The sequence below is a fragment of the Dendrobates tinctorius genome, unplaced genomic scaffold (assembly GCF_039654945.1).
Source record: "Dendrobates tinctorius isolate UK_male_01 unplaced genomic scaffold, ASM3965494v1 ptg000070l, whole genome shotgun sequence".
In the NCBI taxonomy this organism is placed as follows: Eukaryota; Metazoa; Chordata; class Amphibia; order Anura; family Dendrobatidae; genus Dendrobates; species Dendrobates tinctorius.
Genome location: NW_027361738.1, coordinates 59,787,400 through 59,799,479, shown reverse-complemented (window position 1 = coordinate 59,799,479; position 12,080 = coordinate 59,787,400). Strand labels below are relative to the sequence as shown.

Below are 12,080 nucleotides of genomic sequence, written 5' to 3'. Positions count from 1 at the left end.
CCCGATATCAGAGTGCGAAGCACAATTGATAATCAGGCAGGGAACCTAGGGAGAGGCTGCCTGATATAGGGCACGCAGGTGGACTTCCGGGTTAGGGAGAGGCGGAGTCTGGGATCCGAGGGATAGGACGCTTGGTCAGGGGGGGCGTGCGCCTGCGTACCTGGAGAGGAGCAGAGGAGGCGGGCCAAGAGGACCGGAAGTGCCTGGACAGCGTGGAGCCAGAGGGGAGAGCGGACACCGCCGGCGTCATGGCAACAGGGGACGCAGCAGAGGTGGGCGGTGCGGCGGCGGCAGGAGCAGGACCAGAAGCAGGGTCAGGACGCGCTGTGGCGGCAGCGGTCAGAGCGGCGGCTACAGAAGCCGCAGGACGCGCCGGAGCCGGGGAGGTGAGCGTGACAGTGTGTACTGAATCCTAGGTGCTGGATCTTGCAGGAATGTCTGCAAGAGATTCTAGTAAGGCCTCCCACTGCCTTGAACGATAAGTACCCGGCCACTGCAATTTCAACTTGACCTTGGTTACTGTACTCCTCTATCTGACTATCAGGAAGTAGTCCTCTTTTACTGGGAGGTTCCCCACCCACTATGGGCCAGTCCTAAGCTTTAACTATGTCTGTCTCTGCAGTATGCAGCTGCGCAGATCTCCACCACAAACACAAAGTATTACATTTACATATATTACACATATTATACCCAGGCTTGGACTGGCCCACAGGAGAACAGGATAAATCTTCCGGTGGGTCACTGTGCATTGGTGGGCCACCACCCTCAAATATAGCGGTACTTGGCAAAATATCCTTTATTCACTATGTACTTTCAGAGGCAGCATCTTATTCATGTAACAATCTTTCCAGTTCATTGTTATATAAATTTGTGATTGAGGATAATGTCACATTTGCATGTAGCTGTAAAAGTGGGGCCCTGGAGATGGTTACTAGTGGGCCCTTGGCACCCCAGTCCGACACTGCTTGTGTCTCTTGTATTCAGCAGCTCTGTGTCTCCGTCTTCAATCTTCTATCGAGTAGTTTTTTGTGTAGGACATATACTATTTTAGGGCACTGCCTCCATAACACTTTTAACGTAACTTGGGACAGGAGTTGAGTTATGATACCACAATGGATGGAGATATGTAGTCTGCCTTCTGTAAATAGCGCCCCCCATAATTCCTGGTTCAACTTGTAGAGTACTAAGGGTAGTAATGATCACTCCCATCATTGTAACTGTGTAAAAAGAAAGTGAATAGAACAAAACTCCCATGACACGTTTTATTTTCTTTCTTATTAGTTTTTTATTGGAATAGCAATAAGCAACACTGTAATAAAAAATATTACCGGCCCTTTCAGAAATTAAACCATGATCACAATGACTCTCAGGTCAGTCTCTATACAAACCACAGAACTAGCTGTGGGCATTGAGGACGGGCTGAGAGCCACTGGACCACAAGATCCAGAGGAAGGCGAAGAAACCCCCCGGAGAGTTCTGCCTCAGGGGGGGAAAAAATTCCTTCCTGACCCCAGTTGTGGCGATCGGATATTTCCCTGGATCACATCTGTCCTGCTGCATATTGCTGTATATCTGCATGTATTATAAACTCAGGAGAGTCGACCTGGAAAGGAAAAGATAAATGCACCCTGCTCCTAGGAGCTTACACTCTAAAATACAATATACACCCTGCTCCTAGGAGCTTACACAATACAATATACACCCTGCTCCTAGGAGCTTACACTCTAAAATACAATATACACCCTGCTCCTAGGAGCTTACACAATACAATATACACCCTGCTCCTAGGAGCTTACACAATACAATATACACCCTGCTCCTAGGAGCTTACACAATACAATATACACCCTGCTCCTAGGAGCTTACACAATACAATATACACCCTGCTCCTAGGAGCTTACACAATACAATATACACCCTGCTCCTAGGAGCTTACACAATACAATATACACCCTGCTCCTAGGAGCTTACACAATACAATATACACCCTGCTCCTAGGAGCTTACACAATACAATATACACCCTGCTCCTAGGAGCTTACACTCTAAAATACAATATACACCCTGCTCCTAGGAGCTTACACAATACAATATACACCCTGCTCCTAGGAGCTTACACAATACAATATACACCCTGCTCCTAGGAGCTTACACTCTAATATACAATATAAACCTGACAAATATAAATATAATAAATATAAATAAATAAATATACCCGGCCATACAACCAACTATAGATAGATAAATAAATATACCCAGCCATACAACCAACTATAGATAGATAAATAAATATACCCGGCCATACAACCAACTATAGATAGATAAATAAATATACCCGGCCATACAACCAACTATAGATAGATAAATAAATATACCCGGCCATACAACCAACTATAGATAGATAAATAAATATACCCGGCCATACAACCAACTATAGATAGATAAATAAATATACCCGGCCATACAACCAACTATAAATAGATAAATAAATATACCCGGCCATACAACCAACTATAGATAGATAAATAAATATACCCGGCCATACAACCAACTATAGATAGATAAATAAATATACCCGGCCATACAACCAACTATAGATAGATAAATAAATATACCCGGCCATACAACCAACTATAGATAGATAAATAAATATACCCGGCCATACAACCAACTATAGATAGATAAATAAATATACCCGGCCATACAACCAACTATAGATAGATAAATAAATATACCCGGCCATACAACCAACTATAGATAGAGAAATAAATATACCCGGCCATACAGCCAACTATAGATAGATAAATAAATATACCCGGCCATACAACCAACTATAGATAGATAAATAAATATACCCGGCCATACAGCCAACTATAGATAGATAAATAAATATACCCGGCCATACAGCCAACTATAGATAGATAAATAAATATACCCGGCCATACAACCAACTATAGATAGATAAATAAATATACCCGGCCATACAACCAACTATAGATAGATAAATAAATATACCCGGCCATACAGCCAACTATAGATAGATAAATAAATATACCCGGCCATACAACCAACTATAGATAGATAAATAAATATACCCGGCCATACAACCAACTATAGATAGATAAATAAATATACCCGGCCATACAACCAACTATAGATAGATAAATAAATATACCCGGCCATACAACCAACTATAGATAGATAAATAAATATACCCGGCCATACAACCAACTATAGATAGATAAATAAATATACCCGGCCATACAGCCAACTATAGATAGATAAATAAATATACCCGGCCATACAGCCAACTATAGATAGATAAATAAATATACCCGGCCATACAACCAACTATAGATAGATAAATAAATATACCCGGCCATACAACCAACTATAGATAGATAAATAAATATACCCGGCCATACAACCAACTATAGATAGATAAATAAATATACCCGGCCATACAACCAACTATAGATAGATAAATAAATATACCCGGCCATACAACCAGCTATAGATAGATAAATAAATATACCCGGCCATACAGCCAACTATAGATAGATAAATAAATATACCCGGCCATACAGCCAACTATAGATAGATAAATAAATATACCCGGCCATACAGCCAACTATAGATAGATAAATAAATATACCCGGCCATACAACCAACTATAGATAGATAAATAAATATACCCGGCCATACAACCAACTATAGATAGATAAATAAATATACCCGGCCATACAACCAGCTATAGATAGATAAATAAATATACCCGGCCATACAACCAACTATAGATAGATAAATAAATATACCCGGCCATACAGCCAACTATAGATAGATAAATAAATATACCCGGCCATACAGCCAACTATAGATAGATAAATAAATATACCCGGCCATACAGCCAACTATAGATAGATAAATAAATATACCCGGCCATACAGCCAACTATAGATAGATAAATAAATATACCCGGCCATACAACCAACTATAGATAGATAAATAAATATACCCGGCCATACAACCAACTATAGATAGATAAATAAATATACCCGGCCATACAACCAACTATAGATAGATAAATAAATATACCCGGCCATACAACCAACTATAGATAGATAAATAAATATACCCGGCCATACAACCAACTATAGATAGATAAATAAATATACCCGGCCATACAACCAACTATAGATAGATAAATAAATATACCCGGCCATACAACCAACTATAGATAGATAAATAAATATACCCGGCCATACAACCAGCTATAGATAGATAAATAAATATACCCGGCCATACAACCAACTATAGATAGATAAATAAATATACCCGGCCATACAACCAACTATAGATAGATAAATAAATATACCCGGCCATACAACCAACTATAGATAGATAAATAAATATACCCGGCCACACAAACAACTATAGATAGATTTGCAGACTCCGATCATGCTTTTATCAAAGTGGTATAATTTTGTCTCAGCGGTGGAGAGGGGGGAAAAAAGTTTCTCCATTTTGTCAGTCTATGAAAATCCGAGAGCATATATATGAGTGAATATATCTATATTTATTTCTAAATATTTAATTTATTTCTATATATAGTATGTATACATAGCGCTGTGGAATTAATAGCGCTGTGTAGTCGAGTAAAATAAATGATTTTGCAATCCGTGGTTTTGACGGATAACACTCATACCTATGATATTCTATGGGGCTGTGCATATGTCACATTTTTTGCTCGGACCCAGTGCTCCATGGAAAAAAAACTGGAAAAAAGTCAGATTTTTGATCCCAGTGTCAGATCAAAATTGGCAATGTAAGTCTATGGGCCCATGAAAAAATTGGACCCCACTTGGATGGCATCTAAGTTTGTCTGATTTTCACAGACTGATGCAGAAGTTGGAGAAACCTTTTTTTCCCCTCTCCATGCCTGAAGAAAACTGATGCAACTCTGATCTGTGCCTGATCGGAGTCTGCAACTCTATTACCACAGTTGCTGTTTACTCAATTCTGCTCATGATATCCTTTGGTTCCAGTTGTGGTCCTCCTGCTTCCATCGTGCTACTACATTCTCCGTTGTTACTTCTCAGCCTTCCTGATGCGCCTCCATCATCTGTCCTGTTCTTCATTACAGCAGATCATCTGAACTAGATGAGACATAACACTTATGAGTACAAAAAAGAGGATTCAATGGTAGGTTCTATTTAAGGAATCATTCTAATACACAATAGAGAGATATTTGCTGAGATTTTTTAGGGGTAAGTGGTGCAGTTCTAAACTTCCCCACAGCTACACAATGTGTGAATGGGGTCTTAGTGTTAATTGAGCAGCTACCTACTCGGACTTGTGTTCCTCAAGATGCTTCCTCTGGGAACACACAGTGGTTCAGGATAATAACTTTATATATTCTGTACCAATTGTGATATGTATGATGTGATGTGCCCTGTGATGTCATGTGCATTGTGATGTCATGTGCCCTGTAATGTCATGTGATATCTATGATGTCATGTGTCCTGTGATGTCATGTGTCCTGTCGTAATAACTGCCACTGGTGTGTTATGTATCAAGTTTCCAACATCAAGAGTAGAATTAATAAAACAAAATCACAGGCCGCAAATGACCACCAGCCTCATGTTTTATTGAGACCTGACGCATATTAAAACCTAAGCATTTGCACCTTTTTCTAATATGTATCACCGACTTTTCTATGCACTAAAGGAAAACACAGGACGCCATACTGCAGGTCCTGATCACGATAAACCGTCAGTTCCCGGTCACCCTTGATCCAACAGGACCAAGAGCTGACAATGGAGAACTGTAGCAGTCTACAATTAAATTTATGTTATGATAACATTTTCACATTATTGGCAAAGCTACCCTAAAATGGAGCCAAGTGGAGTTGTCTCACTGGCCCACCCCTTCCTATATGCTTTTATTAGAGCACATGGGTGTCATAGAGGGCAAAACCAGACGAATGCTGAGGGTCTTCAAGACCAGTGACAATGATCAGTTGATTGCCAGAAAGTCCTCATTTAGGGAAGGGGTAGGCCAGATTGGTAACTCCTGTTAGGCCGGGCTCACACTGGCTTAATAAAGAACCCAAATGTGCAGATTTTCCTTAGAATCTGATCAATAACTTTTTTAATCATAGAATCATTATAACAATCACAGGACATAGGATACAGCGCTTTTTGATAAGATGTTCAGGTGAATCATGCAGTTCCAATTCCCAATTCTAACCCCCATCTATACAATTTGTGAGTGAGGTCATAAGTGAAGAGCTCGACCTACCTTGACTTGTTTCCTTCAAGCTGTCAGACTCTAATGATACAAGATGGCTCATGTGTTGCCCTTTCCTCATTCTATGCCCATTGTGATGTCATATGATGTCGATGATGTCTATGTGCATTGTGATGTCATCAAAGCTGACTATTTAACCCTTGCCTACCCAATGACATACTTTGATATTGTGAACAGGCTCTTTGGATGCAACAGCGCAGACAATGAAGGGACAATGGTAATCATCCAAAACTATTTATCTTTCTACCACAGAAAGGAAATCTAACTATAGGGACACACATAGACTGTATGTATGAAACCAGAAGTTTACATACACTATATAAAAACACATCAGCATGTTTATCTCAAAATCTGACATGAAATTAGAATAAATCTTTCCTGTTTTATGTCAATTAGGATTCCCACAGTTATTTGCCAAATGAGAGAGAGAAGGTTTTAAGGCATTTTATCTAGTTTCAACTGTAGTATAATGCACTCCCCATAGGCAGACTATACACTGTATAATGCACCCCTGTAGGCAGACTCTGTATATATTATAATGCACCCCCCATAGGCAGATTCTATATAGTATTATGCACCCCACATAGGCAGACTCTATATATATTACTAGCTGAAGAGCCCGGCGCTGCACGGGCATAGTAACTAACTGTGGTTAGTTATAACAAATTATAATTATCCTCCATCCCATAGTCCCGTGCCCATATACCCATCATACATATCCACCATCCCATAGTCCCGTGCCCATATACCCGTCATACATCCGCCATCCCATAGTCCAGTGCCCATATACCCGTCATACATATCCTCCATCCCATAGTCCAGTGCCCATATACCCATCACACATCCGCCATCCCATAGTTCCGTGCCCATATACCCGTCATACATATCTTCCATCCCATAGTCCCGTGCCTATATACCCATCATACATATCCGCCATCCCATAGTCCCGTGCCCATATACCCGTCATACATATCTTCCATCCCATAGTCCCGTGCCTATATACCCATCATACATATCCGCCATCCCATAGTCCCGTGCCCATTTACCCATCATACATATCCGCCATCCCATATTCCCGTGCCCATATATCCGTCATACATATCCTCCATCCCATAGTCCCATGCCCATATACCCATCATACATATCCGCCATCCCATAGTCCCGTGCCCATATACCCATCATACATATCCGCCATCCCATAGTCCCGTGCCCATATACCCGTCATACATATACGCCATCCCATAGTCCCATGCCCCTATACCCGTCATACATATCCTCCATCCCATAGTCCCGTGCCCATATACCCGTCATACATATCCTCCATCCCATAGGCCCGTGCCCATATACCCGTCATACATATCCTCCATCCCATAGTCCAGTGCCCATATACCCGTCATACATATCCTCCATCCCATAGTCGAGTGCCCATATACTCATCACAGATCCTCCATCCCATAGTCAACCATTATGACATCATAATGAGCGACGGGGCTTGAAACCTATGATGACATCAGCGTCGCCATGGCAACCATTGTGACATCATAATGAGGGGCGGGGCTTGGTACGCACACACTGTTTCCCCAGTATGCAAATAGGGGCATTATGACATCATAATGAGGGGTGGGGCTTGACACGCACACACTTTTTCCCCAGTATGTAGACAGGGGCAAAATTGTTTGGTGAACTGGAACGCGCGGGGTTAAAATTTCGCCTCACAACATAGCTTAGGACGCTCTCGGGGTCCAGACGTGCGACTGTGCCAAATTTTGTGGCTGTAGCTGCGACGGTGCGGATGCCTATCCCGGACATACACACACACATACATACACACACACATACATACATGCACACTTTGAGCTTTATATATTAGATAATGCACCCCCCATAGGCAGAATCTACACTGTATAATGCACCCCTGTAGGCAGACTCTATATATATTATAATGCACCCCTCATAGGCAGATTCTATATAGTATAATACACCACCCATAAGCATACTCTATATTGCATAATGCACTTCCCACAGGCAAACTATATACTATAATGCATACCCTATAGGCCTCTATAGGCAGATTATATATTGTGTAAAGCATCCCCCATAAGCAGACTCTACAGTTTAATGAAACCCCATAGGCAGACTCTACAGTTTAATGAAACCCCATAGGCAGACTCTACAGTTTAATGAAACCCCATAAGCAGACTCTATATTGTATAATGCACCTCCCATAGGCAGACTCTGTAGTATAATGTACCCTCATAGGCAGACTCTATACTGTATAATGCACTCCCATAGCCAGAATCTATATAGTATAATGCACCCCCCATAGGCAGACTCAATATTGTACAATGCACTCCCCATAGGCAGATTCTATATAGTATAATGTACCCCACATAGGCAGACTCAATATTGTACAATGCACTCCCCATATGCAGATTCTATATAGTATAATGCACCCCACATAGGCAGATTTTATATATATTATAATGCACCTCCCATAGGCAGATTCTATATAGTATAATGCAGCCCACATAGGCAGACTCTACACTGTATAATGCACCCCTGTAGGCAGACTCTCTATATATTATAATGCACCCCCCATAGGCAGATTCTATATAGTATAATGCACCCCCTACAGGCAGACTCTGCACTGTATAATGCACCCCTGTAGGCAGACTCTATATATATTATAATGCACCCCCCCATAGGCAGATTCTATATAGTATAATGCACCCCCATAGGCAGACTCTACACTGTATAATGCACCGCTGTAGGCAGACTCTATATATATTATAATATACCACCCATAAGCATACTCTGTATTGTATAATGCACTCCCCACAGTTAAAGTCTATATACTATAATGCATACCCTATTGGCCTCTATAGGCAGATTATGTATTGTATAAAGCATCCCCCATAAGCAGACTCTACAGTATAATGAAACCCCATAGGCAGACTCTATATTGTATAATGCATACCCCATAAGCAGACTCTATAGTATAATGCACCTCCAATAGGCAGACCCTGTAGTATAATGTACCCTCATAGGTCTATACTGTATAATACACCCCCATAGCCAGAATCTATATAATATAATGCACCCCCCCTTAGGCAGACTCAATATTGTACAATGCACTCCCCATAGGCAGACTCTATATGGCTAATATTCAAACAAAAAAGAAAGCACACTGTAGCGCCATAACATGCAAACATGAAATATGAAAAATGAATTACATTACTGCATTACAAATATGAAAAATTGAGAAAGCTTAGCGCATAAAATGGCCAATTTATGTGTACCTGGAAGCCTCGGTACGGCGTTTCTCGCATTCCAGGACCCTAACCTAATGCCAATCCTCACTTAGACTAAAGTCTCCATCTGAATGGGAACCTATGTAAATCCTCTCCTTAGACTGAAATCTATATTTCTGTGGAGGGGTGGTGGCCTTGCTATGATTAAAAACGCCTGCGGCTAACAGGTGGAGTGCTCATTCAGAAGGTTAATGAATAAAAATTAAAAAAAACTGACCGTCACATCCAAGCATAAACATAGTGTGAACAGGTGCTTAACCTAGAGTCACCAACTCATATACATTGAAACAAAAAAACTAAAAACACTGTAGCGCCATGACATGTAAATATGAAAAATAAATTGCATTACTGCATTAGAAATATGAAAAATTGAGAAAGCTTAGCACATAAAATGGCCAATTTATGTGTACTGTGTATGTGTCCTGTCGTAATAACTGCTACTGGTGTGTTATGTATCAAGTTTCCAACATCAAGAGTAGAATTAATAAAACAAAATCACAGGCCGCAAATGACCACCAGCCTCATGTTTTATTGAGACCTGACGCATATTAAAACCTAAGCATTTGCACCTTTTTCTAATCTGTATCACCTACTTTTCTATGCACTAAAGGAAAACACAGGACGCCATACTGCAGGTCCTGATCACGATAAACCGTCAGTTCCCGGTCACCCTTGATCCAACAGGACCAAGAGCTGACAATGGAGAACTGTAGCAGTCTGCAATTAAATTTATGTTATGATAACATTTTCACATTATTGGCAAAGCTACCCTAAAATGGAGCCAAGTGGAGTTGTCTCACTGGCCCACCCCTTCCTATATGCTTTATTAGAGCACATGGGTGTCATAGAGGGCAAAACCAGACGAATGCTGAGGGTCTTCAAGACCAGTGACAATGATCAGTTGATTGCCAGAAAGTCCTCATTTAGGGAAGGGGTAGGCCAGATTGGTAACTCCTGTTAGGCCGGGCTCACACTGGCTTAATAAAGAACCCAAATGTGCAGATTTTCCTTAGAATCTGATCAATAACTTTTTTAATCATAGAATCATTATAACAATCACAGGACATAGGATACAGCGCTTTTTGATAAGATGTTCAGGTGAATGATGCCGTTCCGAATCCCAATTCTAACCCCCATCTATACAATTTGTGAGTGAGGTCATGAGTGAAGAGCTCGACCTACCTTGACTTGTTTCCTTCAAGCTGTCAGACTCTAATGATACAAGATGGCTCATGTGTTGCCCTTTCCTCATTCTATGCCCATTGTGATGTCATATGATGTCGATGGTGTCTATGTGCATTGTGATGTCATCAAAGCTGACTGTTTAACCCTTGCCTACCCAATGACATACTTTGATATTGTGAACAGGCTATTTGGATGCAACAGCGCAGACAATGAAGGGACAATGGTAATCATCCAAAACTATTTATCTTTCTACCACAGAAAGGAAATCTAACTATAGGGACACACATAGACTGTATGTATGAAACCAGAAGTTTACATACACTATATAAAAACACATCAGCATGTTTATCTCAAAATCTGACATGAAATCAGAATAAACCTTTCCTGTTTTAGGTCAATTAGGATTCCCACAGTTATTTGCCAAATGAGAGAGAGAAGGTTTTAAGGCATTTTATATAGTTTCAACTGTAGTATAATGCACTCCCCATAGGCAGACTCTGTATGGAATAATGCACCCCCCATAGGCAGACTCTACACTGTTTAATGCACCCCTGTAGGCAGACTCTCTATATATTATAATGCACCCCCCCATAGGCAGATTCTATATAGTATAATGCACCCCCCATAGGCAGATTCTATATAGTACAATGCACCCCTGTAGGCAGACTCTACAAATATTAAATTGCACCCCCCATAGGCAGATTCTATATAGTATAATGAACCCCCTATAGGCAGACTCTACACTGCCTGATGCACCCCTGTAGGCAGACTCTATATATATTGTAATGCACCCCCCATAGCCAGATTCTATATAGTATTATGCACCCCACATAGGCAGATTCTATATAGTATAATGCACCCCCCATAGGCAGATTCTATATAGTATAATGCACCCCCCATAGGCAGATTCTATGTAGTATAATGCACCCCCCATAGGCAGACTCTCTATATATTATAATGCACAGTAATATAAGAATTAGAAAACAAGCTCATACTCACCTAATCCCCACTCCCGACCACCGTCTCCTCTGTGCTGTGCAGCAGTGAACGCTGGATGGTGTGATGACGTCACTGCACCGCACCATACAACATCCCCTCCCACATAGGGAAGAGTGTAAACACCAGATTTGATATGGACTGTTATGGACGATCTGGTGTGAACTGGAGGATAAAGTTTGAGGCAATTTTTAAGTTACCAAAATAAAGATGTTTCAGTTGGACTAACCTAGGTCACTGCCTCATTACTGCACTGAGGTGAAAGCCACTGCATTACAAT

General features: G+C 41.0%; 1 long non-coding RNA gene across 1 annotated transcript; it reads right to left on the bottom strand.

Annotated features, from left to right (window-relative positions):
• Nucleotides 1-1,659: 1,659 nt before the first annotated feature.
• LOC141095603 (uncharacterized) lies at nt 1,660-11,841 on the bottom strand. Its single transcript, XR_012233436.1, has 2 exons — nt 11,804-11,841; nt 1,660-5,155 (listed from the first exon to the last, which is right to left on the bottom strand). It is a non-coding gene; the product is annotated as an uncharacterized lncRNA (long non-coding RNA).
• Nucleotides 11,842-12,080: the final 239 nt, after the last annotated feature.